Source organism: Anabrus simplex, chromosome 2, assembly GCF_040414725.1.
Source record: "Anabrus simplex isolate iqAnaSimp1 chromosome 2, ASM4041472v1, whole genome shotgun sequence".
Taxonomy (NCBI): domain Eukaryota; kingdom Metazoa; phylum Arthropoda; class Insecta; order Orthoptera; family Tettigoniidae; genus Anabrus; species Anabrus simplex.
This window is the reverse complement of record NC_090266.1, coordinates 1,028,831,453-1,028,857,515: the sequence shown is the minus strand read 5'-3', so window position 1 is coordinate 1,028,857,515 and position 26,063 is coordinate 1,028,831,453.

Below are 26,063 nucleotides of genomic sequence, written 5' to 3'. Positions count from 1 at the left end.
TTCTGTTCTATACGCAGTAAACAGTAATGCTCCTATCTTCTGTTCTATACGCAGTAAACAGTAATGCTCCTATCTTATATTATATACGCAGTAAACAGTAATGCTCCTATCTTCTGTTCTATACGCAGTAAACAGTAATGCTCCTATCTTATGTTCTATACGCAGTAAACAGTAATGCTCCTATCTTATGTTTTTTTTTTGCTAGTTGTTTTACGTCGCACCGACACAGATAGGTCTTACGGCGACGATGGGACAGGAAAGGGCTAGGAGTGGGAAGGAAGCGGCCGTGGCCTTAAGTAAGGTACAGCCCCAGCATTTGCCTGGTATGAAAATGGGAAACCACGGAAAACCATTTTCAGGGCTGCCGACAGTGGGGTTCGAACCTACTATCTCCCGAATACTGGATACTGGCCGCACTTAAGCGACTGTAGCTATCGAGATCGGTCCTATCTTATGTTCTATATTCAGTAAACAGTAATGCTCCTATCTTATGTTCTATATACAGTAAACAGTAATGCTCCTGTCTTATGTTCTATATTCAGTAAACAGTAATGCTCCTATCTTATGTTCTATATACAGTAAACAGTAATGCTCCTATCTTATGTTCTATATACAGTAAACAGTAATTCTCCTATCTTATGTTCTATGTACAGTAAACAGTAATGCTCCTATCTTATGTTCTATATACAGTAAACAGTAATTCTCCTATCTTATGTTCTATATACAGTAAACAGTAATGCTCCTATCTTATGTTCTATATACAGTAAACAGTAATGCTCCTATCTTATGTTCTATATTCAGTAAACAGTAATGCTCCTATCTTATGTTCTATATTCAGTAAACAGTAATGCTCCTATCTTATGTTCTATATACAGTAAACAGTAATTCTCCTATCTTATGTTCTATGTACAGTAAACAGTAATGCTCCTATCTTATGTTCTATATACAGTAAACAGTAATGCTCCTATCTTATGTTCTATATTCAGTAAACAGTAATGCTCCTATCTTATGTTCTATATTCAGTAAACAGTAATGCTCCTATCTTATGTTCTATATTCAGTAAACAGTAATGCTCCTATCTTATGTTCTATATACAGTAAACAGTAATGCTCCTGTCTTATGTTCTATATTCAGTAAACAGTAATGCTCCTATCTTATGTTCTATATACAGTAAACAGTAATGCTCCTGTCTTATGTTCTATATACAGTAAACAGTAATGCTCCTATCTTATGTTCTATATACAGTAAACAGTAATGCTCCTATCTTATGTTCTATATTCAGTAAACAGTAATGCTCCTATCTTTTGTTCTATATACAGTAAACAGTAATGCTCCTATCTTATGTTCTATATACAGTAAACAGTAATGCTCCTATCTTATGTTCTATATACAGTAAACAGTAATGCTCCTATCTTATGTTCTATATACAGTAAACAGTAATGCTCCTATCTTATGTTCTATATACAGTAAACAGTAATGCTCCTATCTTATGTTCTATATACAGTAAACAGTAATGCTCCTATCTTATGTTCTATATTCAGTAAACAGTAATGCTCCTATCTTATGTTCTATATACAGTAAACAGTAATGCTCCTATCTTATGTTCTATATTCAGTAAACAGTAATGCTCCTATCTTATGTTCTATATACAGTAAACAGTAATTCTCCTATCTTATGTTCTATGTACAGTAAACAGTAATGCTCCTATCTTATGTTCTATATACAGTAAACAGTAATGCTCCTATCTTATGTTCTATATACAGTAAACAGTAATGCTCCTATCTTATGTTCTATATTCAGTAAAAAGTAATGTTCCTTTCTTCTGTTCTATTTTCAGTCGAAAGTAATGCTCCTATTTTCTGTTCTATACCCAGTAAACTGTAATGGTCCTATCTTCCTTTCTAAACACAGTGAAGAGTGCTGTTCCTATAATCTCTTCTACATACAGTAAGCAGTACTGCTGCTATCTGCTGGTCTATAGTTAGTGAACAGACTTCTGCTGGTTTCCGTTCTATATTCTGCAAACAATTCTGCTCCTATCCTCTCTTAGATAACTTCACACCTTGCGAGACGTTCAAGGGAACTGTAAGGTCCCAGACCCCCAAAAAATCCTACCCCACTTTTGGTCGCATTAATTTACTTCCATATCTGTGATACTCCAATGAATTTGATCACCAAATTTTCGACAGAGAAAGCAAACAAATCTGTGCATTTCTGAAGTACACAGAAACATATAAAGACACATTTATGTTTTTCCCTTAAAATTACAATTGTATGTTGTACCCAAGTACTCTCATTAAAAACACCTTTTTCTCACTATGACAGTTGTTACCACACACCCACTTTACTTATTAGGATGAATACCGGTACCTATTAAATAAATACAAGAATATATTATATTCCTATTGTATTTGTTACTTCCGTTCACCTGTCTCAGTCTCATCCTTGGCTTTGACAACATGAAAGTGACTGAGGTATGAGTGATGCTATTAATGCCATTCCTTATGCAGCCAGCCCCTGTTATGAATGGTGTGAACATGCTGCTCATAGGGTCGGTTGATTCGGGCATTTCAATCAGCTTGGCAGACTGATGCATAATGGCAATTTTTGGCTCAATGAGGAAAGCAACGGGAAACTACCTCACTCCTAATGTCCCTAGTACTCCTCTTTAGTGACACCAGGACCACCTACGACAGCTGATAGTGGAACTACTGTACTGAGGTCCATACCAGCCTCCAGGCTGAGCACTCAACATACACTGTATGTTCCCAGTGCATGTCTTGAAAGTGTCGCTACCTATAGTTTGATTATCAAACTATTCCTCCTGTTAGGGTCACACAGCTGTGAGCCTGTATTCGGAAGACAGTAGGTTCGAATCCCACCTTCGGCAGTCCTGAAGATGGTTTTCCATGGTTTCTAATCTTTTTTTTTTTGGCTATTTGCTTAACGTCGCACCGACACAGATAGGTCTTATGGCGGCAATGGGATAGGAAAGGCCTAGGAAGTGGAAAGAAGCCGCCGTGGCCTTAATTAGGGTACAGCCCCTGCATTTGCCTGTTGTGAAAATGGGAAACCACGGAAAACCATCTTCAGGGCTGCCGACAGTGGGGCTCGAACCCACTATCTCCCGGTTTCTAATCTTCACACCAGGCAAATGGTGGGGTGTGCCTTAATTCAGGCCACGGCCGCTGTCTTCCCAATCCTAGCTTTTCCCTATCCTTCCTTCCATCGCCGAAAAAGTTCGATGTGTTAGTGTGACGTTAAACAAGTAGAAATATCAAAAAATTTAGTAAAATTCACAGCCCGCCTTAACAGTCATCACCCATCTTCTGTTGGTCAAGGTGTCAGGTGTCCTCCTCGGGTTTATCCCGGCAGTTAAAGATTTTTTTTTTTTTTTTTTTGCTAGGGGCTTTACGTCGCACCGACACAGATAGGTCTTATGGCGACGGTAGTTAAAGATTTAATAATAATAATAATAATAATAATAATAATAATAATAATAATAATAATAATAATAATAATATTGGCCTTACGTCCCACTAACTACTTTTACGGTTTATGGAGACGCCGAGGTGCCGGAATTTAGTCCCGCAGGAGTTCTTTTACGTGCCAGTAAATCTACCGACACGAGGCTAACGTATTTGAGCACCATCAAGTATCACCGGACTGAGCCAGAATCGAACGTGGAAAGTTGTGGTCAGAAGGCCAGCGCCTCAACCTTCTGAACCACTCAGCCTGGCGGTTAAAGATTTTGCTATTTTATTTGTATTTTTTGCTAGTGGTTTAAGGTCGCAACAACTAAGACAAAGTTTTCAGCGAGGATGATCTTAATTGAGGTACAACTCTAGCATTTGCCTGGTATGAAAATGGCAAACCGCAGAAAATCATCTTCAGAGCTGCCAATGATGGGGTTCGAACCGAATGCGAGCTCACAGCAACGCGCCCGTATCACGCAGCCAATTTGCTCGGAGGTAAAAGATAAATTCTTGGCTAAATGTTACATCTTGTGCGAGGTAATTGTGTTATTTTCTGATTAAGATTTTCCTTGACGTTCATTCAACACCGTCCGTTGTAAGAGTCCTGGAAAAGGGCTCTTTACTACGCTCTTAAGATTTCTTAGGGGCGTGCAGCAGTGAGCTTGCATTGTGGTCGTAGTGAGTTCTAGCCCCACTGTCGGCAGCCCTGAAAATGGTTTTCCGTGGTTTCCCATTTTCACATCAGGGGCTGTACCTTAATTAAGAACACGGCCGCTTCCTTCTCATTCCTATCCTATCATCGCCATAATACCTATCTGTGCCGGTGTGACGTAAAGCAACTTGTAAAAAGGATAATTCTTAAATAGTAATCGATTGTGCTACCTTGAACATGGGAAGTGGAGGAGTTAACCAGTGGGTCAGACTTAAGTGTTGTTTGTGGCAGTAAAAGCTTACAAGAACAGCGAGGGTGCCCCGTGTTCTTTGACCTGCCTGGCCGTTGTAACTCTTTTATAGCCATCCTGCAGCGCGTGCCACAATGAAGGTTAGCCATAATTCAACGACCGTGATGTAATATTGAATTATGAGCTGTGCAAAATAGGACTCGCTTCATCGCGTTCACGTGTTCCACCTTGCTTTTCGTGTCCCTTCGTATTTCGGAAACAGTACGCCACGTTGTTAGATCCACTGGTACATAATGTTATTGGTTTAAGTTCCACTAACTATTTTTACGGTTTTCGGAGATTCCGAGGTACCGGAATTTTTTCCCGAAGGAGTTCTTTTACGTGCCAGTAAATCTACTGACACCAGGCTGACGTATTTGAGCACCTTCGCGGGATTTCCGCTTACGTGTGCCTCGCAGAAATTAGGGAATGGTGAGAAATTAGTGTTTGACAGCTATTAGATCAGGTGGGGTCTTCTGTTTGGGCCTCAAGGGAAAGGGCCGGACGTGTTATCCTTGGGAAGGTGGCTCCTTTTTCTCACCAGGGGTGGATAACACGACCGGGCAGTAGTCATGCATAATCCCATCCATGCATTTATCCTGCCAACCGAATGCTCTCTCCTCAGTTGGTGGCTATCCGTGACTGGGAGGGAAGTGTTCATTCATTTATTCATGCATGCATGACAATATTATTCGGTCATGGAATCATTAAAAAAAAAACTCATTCATGCATTTATGTACACCTATGTATAGTGTCTGTGAAAATGGAGGAGAACTCTGTACAGACTTATGATAAATAAATATTTGAGCACCTTCAAGTACCACCGTACTGAGCCAGGATCGAACCTCCCAAGTTGGGGTCAGAAGGCCAGCGCCTCAACCGTCTGAGCCACTCAGCCCGGCACATACATTTATACACACATTCATTGTATAAAACGAGTGAGTCTGCTACGCAGTTTGCGTCGCGTAGCTGTAAGCTGGCATTCGAGAGATAATGGGTTCGAACACCAATATTGGTAGTCCTGAGGATGGTTTTCCTTGGTTTCCCAGTTTAACACCAGATAAATTAAGGCCAAAGCCGCATCCTTCCCACTCGTAAACATATCTAAGTCTGTGCGACGGAAAACCAATAGCAAAACAAACCCATTAGGAAAATAAAGTACTTAGATACTATCGGACCGAGTCGCTCATCCACTGACGTTCAGCTCAGTCCACAAGTGTCTGAATGTGTTCAAACATGCCCCCTTCGTGTCTGCATATGTAATAGCACGTAAAGTACTTCTGGGAGACAACATTCCGGCTCGTCGGCTTTTCCGAAGACTTTAAAAGTAGTTAGAGGGACGTAAAAACAAGATGCTATTTTTATTCGTACATACAGTGACCGTACACGCAGAAAATTAACCTTGGACGCCGGAAGACAAACTTCCAATGAAATATTAATTCAGAAATGATATTAAGTAAGTCTCCATTAAAAATCGATTATCTTAGGACGTGTCCGATGATTTGGGAATTCTAATGGTAGGCCTTAGCCCACCCACACAAAAAGTCTTCTGAGTACAGGATAAACTGACAACTTATCAAATAAACAATGCGATAATATCTTATCTACAGTCTGTCCACCTCCATAATGTAACGGTTAGTGCTATTAACTGCTGTCCTTTGAGGCCCGGGATCGATTTCCGATACTGCTGGAGATTTAAGATTGCCAGGAGAGCTGGTAGGAGATTTATTTTATTTAATCGTATGGTAATCTTACAGAAATACAAAGTGAAAAAATTAGTTTATTCTACTTTGATATTTTTTGACCAATTTTTAACACCAGGAATTGGAATATAAGTGCCATCAAGGCTTTCAGGATAGGAATGCAGCGGGCAGCGTTGAATAATATATGTTCAATTGTCTGCTCTTCCTCATCAGAGTTGCCCCATCTCCTACTTATGACAAAGATAGTTTGATCGACCATGCTCGGCTCTCAGTCTGTTCAGACGAAATACCACTATTTTCCGGTGAGGTGACTCCCCATCAGCTTCCTCGCTGGATCTAGTGCATGGGCATGTGTTTCAGGAGTCTTCATTGACCACTCATCCTTCTACCATGAGTCTGCCTGTAATGATACAGTCTGGTCTCCGAGATTTAAGCCGCTGATATGGTGGGTGACAGGATTCCCTTGTGAAGAGGAAGTGAGGGTGTGTCCAGATCTGCTTTGCAGCGCTTGTTTCCTCCTCAGGTGTGGTGGTGGAATGTGACTGAGTACTGGTAACCAGTTGTATGAGGTCGACTTCACAGTGCCAGTGATACCTCGCAGAGTATCGTTTAACCTAGCATCTACCTTTCGCACAAGTGCACATTCCAACCACATAAAAGCACAACATTCTTCAGCAGAGCACGAAATACTGATACCAGTTAAGTTTACACAGTCAACAAATGCTCCCCAGGAAGTTCCACAGAGCTATTCCTTGAAGCAATATTGATGAACAGGTTAGTGCGGTTTTCTTTGTAGCTCAGGGTTCTGTCAAGGGATACTCTGATATATTTTGGAACGGGATTGTACCTAAGATCTTTTTTTAATTGAACAGTTGGTTTGTAGAAGCAGAAGACTTCAGTCTTAGTGGCGTTAGGAATCAGGATCCAAGACTTAAAAGAAAGTTGAAATTGTCTTCCAGTCCGCCGAAATATAAATCTCTCTATCTTCAACATTCTTGCTTTGTGCTACCAGTGCAATAGAGTCAGCGTGGATGAACTTGATAGCCCTAGTTGACGGGCAAGTCGTGAATGTACAGACTGAATAGGAGTGGAGCTAACTCTGAATCTTTGGTAGGCCGTTGCTTAGTTTCCATTTGCGACTTTGAATAAACCAAAAATGCCATTAAGTCTCTTTCGCTGAGCATGTTGGAAATTAAATCCGCATTTTCCCTGCATTGGATCACGTTCAGCACATTTTAGATCAATCCGTGTCTCCAATCAGTGTCGTTGACAGCAGCGACTTAGATAAATACAGCTGATGACTTCAGCTGTTTCCAAAAGCCTACTTTAATGTGCGTCGTAACCGAGCCAAGTGGCCGCGCGGCTTGGGCCACGTTACCATCAACTTGCATTCAATCAATCAATCAATCAATCAATCAATCAATCAATCAATCAATCAATCTATCTATCTATCTATCTATCTATCTATCTATCTATCTATCTATCAATCTATCAATCAATCAATCAATCAATCAATCGATCGATCAATCAATCAATCAATCAATCAAACAATCTATCTATCAATCAATCAATCAATCGATCAATCAATCAATCACCACTGATCTGCATTTAGGGCAGTCGCCCACGTGGCAGATTCCCTATCTGTTGTTTATCTAGTCTTTTCTGAAATAATTGCAAAAAATTTGCAAATTTATTGAACATCTCCCTTGGCAAATTATTCCAATCCGTAACTCTTCGGGAGATAGAGGGTTCTAACCCCACTGTCGGCAGTCCTAAAGATCGTTTTCCGTGGTTTCCCGTTATCTCACCAGGAAAATTCTGGGGCTGTGCCTTAATTAAGGCCACTGCCGCTTCCTTCGCACTCCTAGCCATATTCTATCCCATCGTCGCCATAAGACCTATCTGTGGCTTTGCGACGTAAAGGAAATTGTAAAAAAATGTGCGTCGTAAGAGCTACAACTTGATCAGTGCAGCTGCGTCCTCTTCTGTAGCCAGCCTGCTCAGGTGGAACTGCGGCTTGTTTAAACGGTGCTTTCCTCGCAAGGAGAATTCGCTCCAGTAGTTCATATCATGTATACGCAACTAGGAAGCACTATTGGGCGATAGCTTTTAGGATTGTCCCTCTGCCTAACCAGGTTTGCGTATGACTATCACGTTTAACTGTTTAAACTGTTTGGCTGGTAAGATCATAATAAGTATATGAGAGAACATGACTGGGCCCATGTTCCGAATAAATTCGTTATACATCTTAATCGCACTTGAGACTTCTTCAATGGAAAATAAGGCCTGGGCACTTGATCATTTCTTTGAAAATTGCGCCACCGGGCGAGTTGGCCGTGCGCGTAGAGGCGCGCGGCTGTGAGCTTGCATCCGGGAGATAGTAGGTTCGAATCCCACTATCGGCAGCCCTGAAAATGGTTTTCCGTGGTTTCCCATTTTCACACCAGGCACATGCTGGGACTGTACCTTAATTAAGGCCACGGCCGCTTTCTTCCACCTCCTAGGCCTTTCCTATCCCATCGTCGCCATAAGACCTATCTGTGTCGGCGCGACGTAAAGCCCCTAGCAAAAAAAAAAAAAAAAAAAAATGCGCCTGTGATCAGTGATATGGCGTTTCAACTTTTTTTTAGTGTGACTCTTATCTCTCCTGGCTCGCGTGACTTCAAGCATTCTATTGGCTACGACATCTGAGCTGAGCTTTTTGTATGATTGTTTTGAGGTGTTTCGTACCAGTAAGCGCATATAGTACTCCCCATGCTTTCCTGCTTGATGTTTTAATATTTTAACTTCCAAGAGTAGTTTGGCCACCCTACCGCACGTAAACTCCGGCTCAGGAACGCCTCTGCGGAGGTTCGGACCTGCCTTCGGGCAGAATGACCCTTACCTACCTAAGAGTTGTTTCCCACCTTTCCCGTCTTTTCCTATCTAGAGAAGGAAGAAGCTGCGCACCTACATCATGGTCGCCACTGTTCTGGTATTCCTCATATAAGGCTTCTTATTCGGATAAGCATAGAACTCGTCGCTTTTGCAACAGGAAATCTGTCGACCCACTATAGGAGAAAATTAAGATATAGTACTGTACCCCAGTCCAGCAACTGTGACGAAATTCAAGGTACTGCCAGCACCCTCTCCCCATCTCTCCTTCCAAGTGACCGATGAAAAATTGTCGATTTTAAGGAGACGCCCAGATGTTTCTCAGACAGAAAAGGCTAGGACTCTGAAAGAAGCGAGAGTGTCCTTAATTAAGGAAAAACCACAGCATTTACCTGACGTGAAAGTGGGAAACCGCGAAAATCTATTCTCAGGGCTGCTAAGAGTGGAGTTCGAACCCGTTCTCCCTCGAATACAAGCTCACAGCTCCTTGAGCTCGATACCACATATATTAATGGAAGAAGCAGAGATAACATACATGTATGATACACGTTAATGATGGATGTGGAATATTGCCTGACTCCAGTAACGATTTCATTCGCTCTAGTGATTTTATGTCACATCGACTCAGAAAGGTCTTATGGCGACGATGGGATAGGGCAGGGCTATAACTGGGACGCAGGCGACCGTGGACTTAATTAAGATAAAATCCCAGCATTTGCCGTGTTTGAAAAGGGAAAAATGCGTAAAACCGTCTTCAGGGCTGTTCATGCTGGGGTTCAAACTCGCCTTCTCCCAAATGCAAGCTCACAGCTACATCACCCGAGCCGAGCAGCCAACCCGATCGGTGCCAAGCGAAACAACACGATGAGTAAGTCGCTTCAAGTCTCAAACGCCTCAGAAAACAAAATCATGAGAACAATGTTTATTAACGGTTTTACTTTTTATGAAGGCTAACGAGTCTACATCACAGTAGTGCAGTATTTATACGAACTTCAGACAAAGGGAGAGGAAAAGGAAATTTAAAACAGAGGGAGTTGGTTACGCGGGACGGGTCGTGCAGCTAGAAGCTTCATTTTTAGGAGACAGCGGGTTCAAACTGCACCGTCGGCAGGTTTGAAGATGTTTTGCGTGTTTTCCCATTTTCACATCGAACAAATGCCGGATCTATATTTTGATTCAGGCAACGGCTACTAACTTTCCATTTCTAGCATCAATTCATTACACATTACTGACAACAGTTCGAGCGGAGTTGACTACGTTGTTCGAAGATCCTGTAATGAAGCAACAAAAACTCATTCTCTATATGTATTAACTTCAGAAGGAGAGAAAGTCAAAATCTGTGTCTGTTGACGTGTGTAAGAATGTTCAGTGGAAATGGAAAGCAATTACAACATCTCGGGTGTTTGTGTTTTCTTTGAAGGCCACTCGAGTACATCTCCTACAAGACAGTGTTAAAGTTAACGAGTCTACATCACAGTACTGCAGTATTTATACGAACTTCGGACAAAGGGAGAGAAGAAGGAAATTTAAAACTCGGACGTGGATGACTACGTGTTGTTACCCTCACTCGTATCAATCATTTCTTTTTACTGAAAAAGCGACATATAATCCTTAGGTTCAGTTTGTTGGTTACAAACCAGTACTATGTCATCCACATACGAGGCGCTCAGCGCACAGATGGGATAACCTCAAAACTCTGCTTCCGAAAAAAAAAAATCGATATAAATGCACCTTTAAAAATGTGGCATTTTTAAAACTACAAAAATATGTAACTAAAAATCAGATTTAATTCAAATAATTACGTCTATGGTTGTAGAACAACTTCCCAGCACAAAAGTACCAAAACTGTAAATGATTAGGGCTAAGCCATTTTTACAAAACGGTGTACATGTGAGGTTTGAGCTATTACTGTATACGGTTATTAAAACTATACAAGATTAAAGACAAAAATGTTCATAGAAACCAAGAACTGACAGTGTTGGATTGGTCAATTTGCAGTGCCAAGGGGACTATGTTAGCATCTTTTGAGAGCAACTAATGTCAATTTTGAGGGAAGGGCCGTTTTATGCTGAGGGCCTCAATACACATTTTAAGGTTTCTGTGAGTTAAATTGAACTACACACTGAAGTTCATATATATATAGGCTTTTTACTTATATATATCTGAATTCGAATCCGATAGTCGTTCTGTAAAACACTGTAGTTGATCACTGGATGGTCCGTTGTGTCATCCTTCACTCGCCGTCTGCAGTGACAGTCAAAAATGTGCAGGTCCTTGCTTGTCCGTGTACATATTGAGACCAAGAAAGTTATTCGCGATTGGTTATCAGTCCAGTTAATGTAATGTGACTGAGTGATCTGGAATTGAGACAAGGTGGACCATGGACCTTTGTTTTCCTACGTACTTGATTATGAATTATTGTTATGATGGAAATATTTCTATTCAGGGCATGAAGATACAAAATGTATCGCTGTCTTTTAATTTGTAAAGTGCATTTATTTATTTTATGCTCTTTGTTGCTCTCCACGTGGTTGGACATTTGAATGTCACCTTTTCTAAGACTTGGTTGAATTATTTTCAACAGAAAATTCAATCGAAGCACTGTTCAAACAACTCCCCGTATATACATCTGAACACCAAGACGGCTGAAAAAGACCAATCTTTCTTGCTAGGTATAGAGATGAGGCCAAAAAGACTATATTCAAAATTACACTGATTTACAAGGGGTAGGTATCTGACATGATGTTTACTGTTTCTTGAGCAGTTTTTCATGCTGATTTCAAATCTGAAAACAGTTTTGCTCTACCACAGCGGGTTTTGAATATGTTGACAAAGTTCTATTTTTCATAGAAATTGTTTTGTTTTTCATACAAAGCCGAACATTTTCATTTGCTCCTTTTTTATTGTCAGTGAATAGAATCCCCAGTCTCGGATCACCCAAAACTGGGAAGGGAGTAATCCTTTATTTTGTCCAGCACCGCAGTGTAGGGGGCAACGCGTCCGCCTGTCACCCGGCGGCCCCGGGTTCGATTTCCGGCTGAATCAGGGGTTTTAATTGTAAACGATTAATATCCCTGGGCTGGGGACTGGGTGTTCCTTTCCTCATATTAAACACTCTACACTTCCGCAATTCCAATTACACGTAGATTCATAACATATGGTGCAAGTAATGGCAAAAGATCTCTATAGGTCGACCCCCCGAACAAACCGCATTTTAAAAAAAAACTGTATTGTACTCCAAAATGATTTGGTACATGCGTATACAACATTAAACATTTACAATTAATCTTATTCACTATTTCAGTCTGTTACTAGATTGTATTTTCCTTTATCTTTTCAGATTATTTGTTTATTTTTTCCTAGACGTAAACCTCGTTATATAGTCCAGGACCTGCATGTATCTCACCCTGCCCTAAGTTGTATTAGTGCTTAAATTGTCTACCTTTTGAATGAACTGAATAACTGGAAGAATGCCCGAGTGCCTATGGTTAATTCGCAAACAGTTTAATTGTTAACTTAAGAAAAAATGAATAGTGAACCTACAATACAACAATTTATTCATTGCTACATTTAATATTATCTTTACACCTACACGTAGTTTTGTATCTTCTTCTTCCTTGTTTTCTCTTATTTCATCCTCTCAATTTCTTTTCCCACATTACAAAGTTTTGCTGTTTTCCTGGTACCTTCCATTCTCTCTCTATTAATTTAGCAATGGTGTAAAATTCATGTTCATTGTCGATTTTACATATATCCTTTCCATTTATATATTCCTCTCTTATATTTATTTTGTCTTTACAATCTTTTAATAAGTGAGTAACTTACATGTCCTTATTGCATAAAATGCAGAGATTTTCCTCATTTTTTCGTCTTAGAGGTTTATTCTTATACACTCCTACCAGCCACCAACTTATCCCTCTATTGTCAGTGACAGTGGACATTATAACATCCAGAGTTTGCATAAATTCATCAAATCTGTTTTTCTATGTGAGGGGCTGTGTAACAGACATGCCCAATAAGTGACATATGGAGCATTTGCACTAATCTTAGCTAAAGCCATGTTAATTAGTACTCCTTGCTCTTGCTTTACATCGCACCGATACAGATGGGTCTTATGGAGACGTTGGGATAGGGAAGGCCTAGGAGTATGAAGGAAGCAGCCATGGCCTTAATTAAGGTACATACACACCGGGCGAGTTGGCCGTGCGCGTAGAGGCGTGCGGCTGTGAGGTTGCATCCGGGAGATAGTAGGTTCGAATCCCACTATCGGCAGCCCTGAAAATGGTTTTCCGTGGTTTCCCATTTTCACACTAGGCAAATGCTGGGGCTGTACATTAATTAAGGCCACGGCCGCTTCCTTCCAACTCCTAGGCCTTTCCTATCCCATCGTCGCCATAAGACCTATCTGTGTCGGCGCGACGTAAAGCCCCTAGCAAAAAAATTAAGGTACAGACCCAGCATTTGCCTGGTGAGAAAATGAGAAACCACGGAAAAACACCTTCAAGCTTGCCGACAGTGGGATTCGAACCCTCTATCTCCCGGATGCAAGTTAACAGCTGCGCGACTCTAGCCGCTCGGCCAACTCGCCCGGTAATTACTACTCCATGTAGCAATCAGTGCTTTATTGAAACTTCTGTCTGTGAGTTGTTTTCCTCGGTACAATGTTAAACATATGTAACTGGTTGATGTCGTGTATCTCAAAAACGGTGGGTTATAGAGAAAAATGGTTAGCATATTTTGAATCAACATGTTCAGTTGTCTTTTCTTTTTTTCTTGTTTATCAGAGGTATTTGTAAATTATTTCTAAGGAGGTATATTATAGAAACTGAACTAAATTCATGTTTCGATTTCCCTCCAGTAACTCTCGCAAACATTAAAAACGCAGTTATCACTCCCTGAGAGGCATATTGCCCGGCAGTTCACTAGAAGTATATTCGTAATGTTACACTTTACTGCATCACATTGTGGAGCCATACCAGTCAGTCAGTCTCAGGCAGAAATGGCGTCGTTAGATTTCTGGAACAGTCTTGGACTCTTCGTACTGTTGGGCTTAAAATAATGACAAAATGTTCTTTCTTTCTTAATCTGTTTACCCTCGAGAGTTGGTTTCCCCCCTCAGACTCAGCGAGGGATCCACCTCTACCGCCTCAAGCGCAGTGTCCCGACTTTTGGTAGGGGAATACAACTAGGGAGGAGGACAAATACCTCGCCCAGGCGGCCTCACTGCTATGCTGAACAGGGGCCTGGTGTGGGGGACGAGAAGATTGGAAGGGAAAGGCAAGGACGAGGGAATGAAGCGGCCGTGGACTTATGTTAGGTACCATCCAGGCATTTGCCTCTAGGAGAAGTGGGAAACCACGGAAAACCACTTCCAGGATGGCTGAGGTGGGAATCAAACCCAAATCTACTAAGTTGACCTCCCGAGGCTGAGTGGACCCCGTTCCATCCCTCGTACCACTTTTCAAATTTCGTGGCAGAGTCGAGAATCGAACCCGGACCTCCGGGGGTGGCAGCTAATCACGCGAACCACTACACCACAGAGGCGGACTGTAAATACGTCACCAAAATATTTCCTTAAGTATCGGTTTGGTTATAAGTAAACAGTATTACGGCTGCTGCAGCTACTACAACTACACTACAACTACAAATAGTATCAAGAACTTACCCTATCGTTATAGCATTATCAAATTATCAGAAGTCCGCTTCTGTGGTGTAGTGGTTAGTGTGATTTCCTGCCACCCCCAGAGGCCCGGGTTCGATTCCCGGCTCTGCCATGAAATTTGAAGAACGGTACGAGGGCTGGAACGGGGTCCACTCAGCCTCAGGAGGTCAACTGAATAAAGGTGGGTTTGATTCCCACCTCAGCCATCCTAGCAGTGGTTTTCCGTGGTTTCCCACTTCTCCTCCAGGCAAATGCCGGGATGGTACCTAACTTAAGGCCACGACCGCTTCCTTCCCTCCTCCTTGCCTATCCTTTCCTATCTTCCTATCCCCCACTAAGGCCCCTGTTCAGCATAGCAGGTGAAGCCGCCTGGGCGAGGTACTGGTCATTCTCCCCAGTTGTATTCCCCGACCCAATGTCTCACGCTTCCAGGACAGTGCCCTTGAGGCGGTAGAGGTGGTGTCAGTCGCTGAGTCCGAGGGGAAAACCAACCCTGGAGGGTAAGCAGATTAAGAAAGAAGAAATTATCAGAATAAAATCTAAATGAATGTTAACTTGTAGCTTTTTACAAAGGCTTTGAATTGCCTTGGTACGAAGTACATTCCATATAGCTCAGTCGGAAGAACGTCGGCGTTGATATATCAACGTCTTGGGTTCAAATCCTCGTCGCCTCTTCTCATTTTATTACGTTACATGCTAGTATGATGCACTAATGTAAGAGGATAAAGCTAACACTAGTATTGTGCAGCTATGTTGCTCCAAACCTAACATGTATTGAACCCATGACTTTTGTGTCCACCAAGGGTTCAGTATATCATTTGTATCGCTATAGAAAGAAAAAAGAAAATGACGCCTTGAACAAGGCTCAAACGCAAGCCCTTCGAATACAAAGCGAGTTCTTTACCGCTGCTCCACGACGAGCAAGTATCGGATGAGTACTTCTTAAACACCATAGTTCTAAAACTGCTTCAACTGCTCATCTAACAAGCGGACGTATTGTGTAACAACATTGTGATCCGAAGTGGAACTTAAAATATATTCACTGTTCATGAACGCAGCGTTTTTATTTTCGACAGCTGTACATCAGATGTGTGTGGCATTCGCCTGCCACGCACAAGATACTTACCCGCAGTACATGTGCCTAATAAGTTGACGGTGGTCCCAGTCATGATGCTCAGTATTCAAAGATGGAACAACGTGATCGTCTTGTCCCTGGTCTTTTCCCAGTTGTCTGGGATCGGCAGTACATGTAGCTTTGGTCCAATTTTAATACAGGATGCCCTTCCTGACATCAACCTTGTGTGGAGGGGGTGTACTCACTACTGCATATCTCCGTGATGGTTGGTAGTGTGAAGTGTAAGTTATGTTTTACTGCGAACAAAAATACGTAGTCCCCGAGCCAGAGAAATGAATCAGATGTGGTTAAAATCCCAGGCCCGACCGAGAATCGAATGCGGGACCCACTGAACCCTTGGAAAAAGGTGGAACGACGTGATCTTATTAGAAGGACTGCTATGGCTTTTCTTCATTTAAACCTGGCATGGTGAAAGCTTCTCTGTGGCACACCCATGTCCAGTATAGTACGTGTGAGATTAGTGTCGCTAACCGATAAATGCTTTCGATCAATAGTTTGCCCCTCAGCTAGAGAACATCATCACACTTGGTGGGCTATAAGAAGGCATCATTGATGGTACAGTGTGTTTTTTTAGCATCAGACTCGGCCAAATTAACGTCAAGGTGTCAGAAATATGTGTATTGAGAAATGATTCAACATGCTTGCCTCAAGGGAGGTCACATCTGATCGTTCTGAATGGGTTACAACACCGACGGAGTTCATTTATAATTTAGATAGGGAGAACTTTGGTAATAGGCGCCGTGACTCGTGTTTCATTCGTAGTCATTATGCATGTTAAATTCTGCTTGATCATTTTGAGAGTTTTGGTGATGTCAGCTTTGTGAAAATTAATCCTGTCTCCTGCAGTTTATCTTTCATTTTAGAGGCAGATGATTTATTTGCATAATCTGAGAGTAAATTTACCATCGTTCTCCTATGGATAATGTTTTCTATTTTCAGATAATTTTGTGAATGTAGACTTGACGTTGGGTGACACTTTCAGTGATGTCAGCATCATTGTGCTTTCCTAGCTTTGAAGTAGGATGGAGTACATTTTAAATAATAATAATAATAATAATAATAATAATAATAATAATAATAATAATAATAATAATAATAATAATAATAATAATAATAATAATAATAATAATAATAATAATAATAATAATAATAATACTTGCTTTAAGTCCCACTAACTACTTTTACGGTTTTCGGAGACACCGAGGTGCCGGAATTTTTTCCCAGAGGAGTTCTTTTACGTGCCGGTAAATCTACCGACACGAGGCTGACATATTTGAGCACCTTCAAATATTACCGGACTGAGCTAGGATCGATCCTGCCAAGTTGAGGTCAGAAGGCTAGCGCCTCAACCGTCTGAGCCACTCAGCCCGGCAAGAGAGTACATTTTTACTGGACATCGACTTCATCTAGAGAGAACAGCATAGGACACTGATGTTCTTTTTTATTTTTATTTTTATTTTTGCTATTTTGCTTTACGTCGCACCGACACAGATAGGTCTTATGGCGACGATGGGATAGGAAAGGCCTAGGAATGGGAAGGAAGAGGCCATGGCCTTAATTAAGGTACAGCCCCAGGATTTGCCTGGTGTGAAATTGGGAAACCACGGAAAACCATTCTCAGGGCTGCCGACAGTGGGATTCGAACTCCCTATCTCCCGGATGCAAGCTCACAGCTGCGCGCTCCTAACCGCACGGCCAACTCGCCCGGTCGCTGATGTTCTACATCACACGCCCTTTTTATTGCCTAGGGTGGGTCATACCGTCATAGTAGTAGCAGCAGCAGCTCGCATTCGGGAGATAGCGGAGTCGAACCGCACTGTCGGCAGCCCTGAAGATGATTTTCCGTGCTTTCCCAATTTCACACCAAGCAAGTGCTTGTGTTGGGGCTGTACCTTAAGTAAGGAGACGGCTGCTTCCTTCCCACTCCTAGCTCTTTCCTATCCCATCGCCGCCATAAGCTCTATCTGTGACGGTGCGTCGGAAAGCAACTTGTAAAAGAGTAGTAGTAGTAGTAGTGTGCAGCTATATTCTGCCCCATGTTACTATGGAGGATTAATTGAGGACAGTTGACCTACTTACAGAGTGGCAATACAATTGAGAAAATACTTTATGCAGATGAAAAGAGGACTCGACATTTGTCTCTGTAATCGGTTACCCATCTGACAGAATTCTACACATTACGAATGATTTTAGTCTTCCATTTCTCAATAAGCTTATTACGCTGTACATGATTGAATCTTCAAATCAGAAGTTAATTATAAACCGTCGAGCTTGTTGATAACCTGGGGCCTCATGCAGGACACATAATTAACCTTGACGTACGGGGAATAGACACGTGCCCACGCTCATTTGTTAAACAAAGACTGCTGTAATAAACCGAACTTTATTGCCAACTGAAGTCGATATGTGAGCTGACCGTAAGGGGCTCCTCAAAACACACTGAGGAGATCTTAGTAGATTTAATATGGTTATTATTAGTAGTAGTACTAGTCGCATCATCATTATTATTATTAGCCTATTGTTATCTTTCTGAAACTGTTTATCCTCCAGGGTTGGTTTTCCCTCGGAGTCAGCGAGGGATCCCACGTCTACCGCCCCAAGGGAAGTGTCCTGGAGCGTGAGACTTTCTAATAATGTTACTTGCTTTACGTCCCACTAACTACTTTTACGGTTTGCGGAGACGCCGAGGTGCCGGAATTTAGTCCCACGGGAGTTTTTTTTACATGGTGTAGTGGTTAGTGTGATTAACTGCCACTCCCGGAGGACCGGGTTCTATTCCCGGTTCTGCCACGAAATTTGAAAAGCGGTACGATGGTTGGAACGGGGACCAGTACCTCGCCCAGACGGCCTCACCTGCTATGTAAACAGAAGCCTTGTCGGGGATGGAAAGATTGGAAGGAAAAGACAAGGAAGGGAGAAGGAAGCGGCCGTGGCCTTAAGTTACGTACCATCTCACATTTGTCTGGAGGAGAAGTGAAAAACCACGGAAAACCACTTCCAGGATGGCGGAGGTGGGAATCGAACCCCCTTCAACTCAGTTGATCTCTCGAGGCTGAGTGGACCCCGTTCCAGCCCTCGTAATATTTTTCAAATTTCGTGCCAGAGACGGGAATCGAACCCGGGACTCCGGGGTTGGCACTTAATAATTCTAACCATTACACCTCAGGGGCGGACATTATTATTATTATTATTATTATTATTATTATTATTATTATTATTATTATTATTATTATTATTATTATTATTATTGTTATTATTGTTATTATTATTATTATTATTATTATTATTATTATTATTATTATTATTATTTGCGTACGGACCCAATGGATCACGCAAAGCTCTAACGATTCTGTTTTCTGCATTGCCAAACAGCTCTCATGCTTTCTCCGTGGATCCTTTTTCGTTCTTCTGTCCACTTTGCTCCAGTCTTCTTTTTCACTTCGTTCTCTGGTTGCACTTTCCATCCGTTAATTTTTTCCCAATAGAGGTTTCTGTCCGCGGTGTCAGTTGAGTTCATCTGGGATTTTTACGAATCCTTCTTCACTTCCAGTACCCATGGAATATTTTTAGATGTTCTATATAGGTGAGAATTTTGTGTATCAGTCTACTTGCCGGCAGTCTGCGAACGTGCCCGTTAAATTTCAGACTTGTTTTGCGGATGTCTGCTGCAATGTTGGAAATCTCTTCTGTCACTTTGCGTGATCTCAGTCTATAACCATCTTCTGTTTTTCGGGGGCCGAGAATTTTCCTCAGGACTCTTCTTTCTTCTTTTAAAATGTTTCCTAGGTCACCTTTCCCGTTTAGTGTAAGGGTCTCGCTGGCATATAAGACTTCGGGCTTGATTACTGTATTATAGTGCCTGATCTTTGCATGGCGGGACAAGCACTTTTTATTGTGTATGTTGTGAACCCTACCGTAGGCTTTCCGAAGTTTTTGTAGGCGAATTTTCTGGGCAGCCTCTCGCTCCCGTTGGTTCAAGTATTTCTCCCAAGTACTTGGAGTGTGGTACTCGGTTGATTTGCCCGTATGTCGTGTTCAAATTTTGGATGTCAAGTTGTGAGTTGTTTCTTGTCAAAGGAAATTTGTAGGCCAACCTTTCCACCACATTCACTAAGGGTTTCAATTTGTTTGACGGCTGTTACTACATCTTCTGTCAGTGTGGCCAGGTCATCAACAAAAGCGGGGCAGGATATCTTAATACCGTCTTTGGGTCGCCCAAGTCGTATGGGGCGCCAGTATCCCATGTCTTTCAATGCCTTCTCCCACTCGCTGATGACTTTGTCTAGGACGAGTTTGAAAAGGAGCGGAGATAGGCCATCACCTTGTCGGACGCCAGTTTTAATCGGGAATGGTTTAGAGATCTCCCCCGGAGATAGTATCAGTGAGTGTTGCCTTGATGAGATTGAGGGTCTTGGAGTCAAACCCCAGTTCCTCAAGAATAACGAAGAGAGACTGTCGATCAACCGAGCCGTACGCTTTCCTGAAGTCAACAGAAATGCAGATGACCGGTTTGTTCCTCAATGCTTTGTATTTAAGTGTTGCCTTCGAGTTGAATATTTGTTCTGCACACGAGCGACCAGTTCGGAAGCCTGCTTGATATTCGCCAATACTGTGTTCAAGTTGTTCTTGCGTTCTATTCAAAAGGCAAGCTGAAAGAATTTTTATGCCACTTGGAGAAGTGAAATGCTCCTGTAATTGTTCACGTCAGTTTTATCTCCCTTTTTGTGCAATGGGTGGATGAGGGCGCACTTCCAGTCGTGAGGTAATTCTTCCGATTGCCAGATATCTGTACTTATTTGAGTGAGTTCCTTGAGGGAGTTAGGTCCAAGATTTTTCAGAAGTTCCGCAATTATGCCATCTTCTCCAGAGGTCCTATTGTTTTTAAGTTTGAGGATGCGACCACGGATTTCTTCCTCTTTCGGTGGTGGAGTGTCTGGAAATGTGTGCCTTGGGGGTTCTTGAGGGAATCTTGTGAGGGGCTCTGGCCAGTTGAGGAGATCATCGAAGTACAGTGCTAATTCCTGACAATTTTCCTGATTACTGAGTGCAAGTTTTCCATCTGATCTTTTGAAAGCCAGGTTTTGGGGAGCATACCCACGGACTTGTCCTCCGAATTCCCTGTAGAAATCTCGTGTGTTGTAGTTACGGAAGTTATCTTCATTCGAATCCAGTTGTTGCTTCAAGTGTTTTCTCTTGACCTGTACGATGATTTTGGCTACTCGTTTTCTAGTTTCATTGAAATATGTTTGGTTTTCTGGTGATTCCTTGCTGTTGTATTTCTGGAATGCTTCTTTTCGTTCCTTCAAGGCACGTTCACATTCAGAATTCCACCAAGGGTGTTTTGTATTATTTTTCAGGGGAATTTGCTCTCGAGCTTTCTGAATGATTTTGTTGCGGAATTTCTCCCAGGTGTCTGCATGTTCCCTTTCCCACACTTCTTCCAGATTAGTGTTTCCAATCCGTGTCGTGTCAAACTTCGGTATGTGTGGCCTCTGATAGTGAATTTCCTTCGGGGTGAATTTTACCTTGATTCTCACTAAGTAGTGTTAGGAATCTACGTTTGCTCCTCGGCGTACCTGTAGGCCTACATCGTGTATCTCTCTGCATGGGATGAGATAGGGCAATGTGATCGATATGAAATTCACTGATCCTTGGAACGGGAGACCTCCCGGTCTTCTGTTTCCGTGGTGATTTTCTCAGAGAAGTTGACATGATTTTAAGATTGTTTTGTTGACACAGTTCAATGAGACTCAACCCGTTTTTGTTAGTAAATTTGTGACCAGGGAATTTGCCAACAGTTTTCTGGTGTTCCTTTTCTTTGCCAATTTGTTCGTTAAAGTCGCCCAGTAAAATTTTTGTATCCCCTTTTGGAATCTCCGCCATGATTTTCTCAAGTTTAGCCAAGAATGCATCAGTTCTTTGCGGTTCTTTTCTATTGTCCGCGTTAGTGGGTGTATGTACATTCAACATTATCTTCTTGGCACATTGGATTCGCATTGTCATGAGCCGGTTGCCTATGGGAGTAACTTCTTTTATTGAGTCTACTATACTTTTATGTACCGGTACCGTGAAGGCCATTCCTAGTAAGGGACTACCCTTACCAACTCTCCGGTCCGTTTTACTCTTGAAGATCCGGTAGTTTCCATAATCAGTTGTGTCCTCATCAGTGAATCTCGATTCCTGCAGGGCAAGTATCTGGATTTTCTGTTGATCTAGTTCTGTTACAATATTGTTTAAATTTACCAGGATGGATTAGGTATTTACATTGAACATGCCAATGTATGTGAAGGTTTTGGATGTTTGCCAGAGGACTCCAACTTTCTCAGTGTTCGTGACTGCCTGGGCTCCCCAGAATCCGAATACCCAGTAGCCGTCTCATGACGGGTGGATTGGTTACCACCTGGGGTAATGCTGATTTTACTCTCACGAATCATCATAGCTTGTAATCAAAGATTGGTTCGGTGATTCCACTGGGAAATTAGGACCAGGGATTGCTAGTTCCTGGAACGTAACTATACAGTCATAGCTACTAGGTAAACAGACTCTGACCACTTTGCCGCTCGATCCGAGTCAGACGCAAGGTGGATTTTATTTTTGGTTGTTGCGCCCTCTCAGCTATTGAGACATATGTCTTCTCCTGCCATCGAAGCCATTGACCACAGTTCTAGTTTACTCAGTTGGTCCGCGAGTGCTTATTTGACTACGTCTTATTCACACTTGTCCTGTATATCTACAGGAAACTGCCCTATTAGCCATTTGGGGCGCGCCGTGTCAAGGTTGAGGGCCTCATCCCAATGTCTCACGCTGGGTTATGCTTAGTTCGTACTCAGCTCGCAACTAAACCCCCACGTGAGCTGACCAGATAATAATGTATTATAATGTCTAATACATATGCGTCACAATGCCAGTCTTACAGATGGTTGACAATAATGGTCGGCAGTGTGACCTAGGCAACGCTGATAGTAAAAAGAACATTGCATATCTTATTCGTGGTTTCCATGGAATTAATGACAAAAGAAACAAAATGAGTGCAGGTACGTCAAAAATATTAATTAGATATACGGAGTGACCTCTAAATCGTGTTATCTATGGAATAATTGTAGTATTTACCAAGGTGGCGGACATTTACGGCATGAAATTCGTATTAAATATTAACCAAAAACTCTGTTATACAACAACAAAATCACAAGATAGCACTAACTCGCTTTTAACACCACAAGTAGAACCACTATAATTCCTCGGAAGCCACAAATGAAGTACAGTTCTTCTGTACAAGTTGACAAATGGCGCAGCACCATTACACATGATATTACCCACTGGGTATCGAAGTACCACTACTAAACAATCGGATTTGCAACTATGTATTCGGTTATGCTTCTGTGCACTAAGGTAACAGATCTTACGTGGAATGGCAGCAGCAAACCGCTCTGCGTCCTTCATAAGCCTCTGTCGAAGTTCGTATCGCCCAATGTTAGAAGTTCCTATGAGCATTATTGGCCTCTTGTGGTTGGCCCTTGGGTAGTACAGCGCCACCTCTTCGTAGGTCAGGATCTCATCTGCATCGTAGTCTGGGAATGAAAGAGAAGCATTCTACTAAAAAACATACCTGTAAAAAGGAAACATGTATTTACAAAGTAGTTTTCACTTATAGCAATAGTAAATTAGTGGAATTTCTCTGAAATAAATCAATTATTATTATTATTATTATTATTATTATTATTATTATTATTATTATTATTATTATTATTATTATTATTAATCTGATTACCCTCCAGGGTCGTCGGACTCAGCGAGGGATCCCACCTCTACCGCCTCAAGGGCAGTGTCCTGGAGTTTCAGACTCTGGATCGGGGGATACAGCTGGGGAGGGATGACCAGTACCTCGCCCAGGCGGCCTCATCTGCCATGCTGAACAGGGCCCTTGTGGGGGGATGGGAAGATTGGAAGGGATAGACAAGGAAGTGGGAAGGAAGCGGCCGTGGCCTTAAGTTAGGTACCATCCCGGCATATTCCTGGAGGAGAAGTGAGAAACCACGGAAAACCACTTCCAGGATGGCTGATGTGGGAATCGAACACACCTCTACTTAGTTGACCTCCCGAGGCTAAGTGAACCCCGTTGCAGTCCTCGTGCCACTTTTCAAATTTCGTTGCAGAGCCGGGAATCCAACCCGGGCCTCCGAGGGTGGCAGCTAATCACTTTAACCACTACACCACAGAGGCGGACATTATTATTATTATTATTATTATTATTATTATTATTATTATTAATATTATTATTATTATTATTATTATTATTATTATTATTATTATTATTATTATTATTATTATTATTATTATTATTATTATTATTATTATTATTATTATTATTATTATTATTATTATTACAAAAGTAGATGACTGCCAGCCTTCGCCTCTCAAGGTCGGGTTTTCAAATTTGACGCAGGTATACAGACTTTTTAAGAAAGGAAAATATTTCACGTGCCTACTTGTGTCGTACAATGTCGGCCTTTAAAAGATATCTACTGTCGGATTCAAAAGTTGGGATACTCGTGTTTAAGCTTCTATAAAAAAACGAATGGATGCACCAAACTCAAACCTTATTGCACCAACGTACAGCTTCATTCTTTCTGCGTTTAACAGTGATATGCAACTGTTTTACCGTGTTTATTTCTGCAGCTATTGTAATTGGAACGAAAAAAGGACGTGTTTTTTTATTCTACGCACAAACCTCGATTTTAAAACTATATAACTTCAAAACGCGTCATCCGAATATAATAACACTTTAATGTGGCATAGCCTAGCCTTAAGTGTTCTAAACAAGGTTTCAATCCTACAAGAGTTTATCACTGTTGCTTAAGAAGCTGTAATCAGTTTAATTTTTAATGGGTTTCTCAGTTTTGCGAAGTCGAACAAAGCTGTGGTTAACAGTTGTGAGCGCAGCAATGATTGGTTTTCATATTCGATATATGTAGAAAACCTATGCGTTTTGTACACAAGCTTAAATTCGAGTATCCGAACTTTTGAATTTAACATAATTTACTGAAATCAGCCATAGGTCGCCCAGCAGAGTTTCGATTCCTCTACCATGGAGTTAAGTAAAACGGAAGGTCGAAAATGACGCAACAGGAGCCGAAATGGCGTCAGATCAGAATGCCTGCACACGGCAGCTGAGGCTATAAAATTAAATCATCATCATTAGTCCTGCTCCATGGCTAAATGATTAGCGTACTGGCTTTTAGTTCAAGGGGCCCCGGGTTCGATTCCCGGCCGAGTCAGAGATTTTAACCTTGATTGGTTATTTCCATTGGCTCGGGGACTGGGTGTGTGAGTCTCCTTACAAGATAAAAGGAAAAACAATCAAATAAAATAAGAAAACGGAAAATGATGGAAACACTTAAAAATGTAAGGAAAAGAAAGTAAAAAAACATCAAAAAATTAAAAATCATGACTTGGCCATAGGGCCTCGGATTAATTTTCTGGCTGGATACTGAATGGTTAATTCCCTTCGCTCGCAACTCATACATCACATAGAACACCATCCTCCAACAGATAATCACGCAGTTTCCCACGCATGGCAGAAGTCACCTAGGCCCACCCTCAACGCAGGGTCTGCCTTACAATGGCTACATCCAGTTGCAGTGGCCATACGAAATTAAAATGATTGAAATAAAGATATTCTTTCAAGTGGTGGAGCAGGCTGTGATCTTTGACTATTGCTATTCGATCTACAAATGACATAAACAAATAGGCTGTTACACTTTACACTGATATCATTAAAAAGCTTCATTCTCATAATGTTCCAGTTTTCTTACGCTCCACATGTTAGCCCATCTGTTATTTAGGCATTCCCTGATCATCTATTCACAACACCTTGGTCAAAATTTCACCTTTTTCTATTCACAGTTTCATATTTAATGTGTAGTTCTGACTTCATCTTTATGTCTTTCCCCTTTCCACATAAACCATTCTTATAATGAGAGACAGTACGGGATCCGGGGTCGGGGCTGACTAACTCGGAGGGAACAGCGCTGACCTGACCCCAGTTTGGCAGGTTCGATCCCGGTTCAGTCCTGTGGTATTTTAAGGTACTCAAATAAGTCAGCCTCGTGTCGGTAGATTTACTAGCACGTTAAAGAACTCCTGAGGGACAAAATTCGGCACCCCGGCGTCTCCGACAACCGCAGAAGTACTTCGTGGGATGTAAAATCAGCAACGATATTATTAACTCAACTACTGATCCACTGAGGGATAATAATAATAATAATAATAATA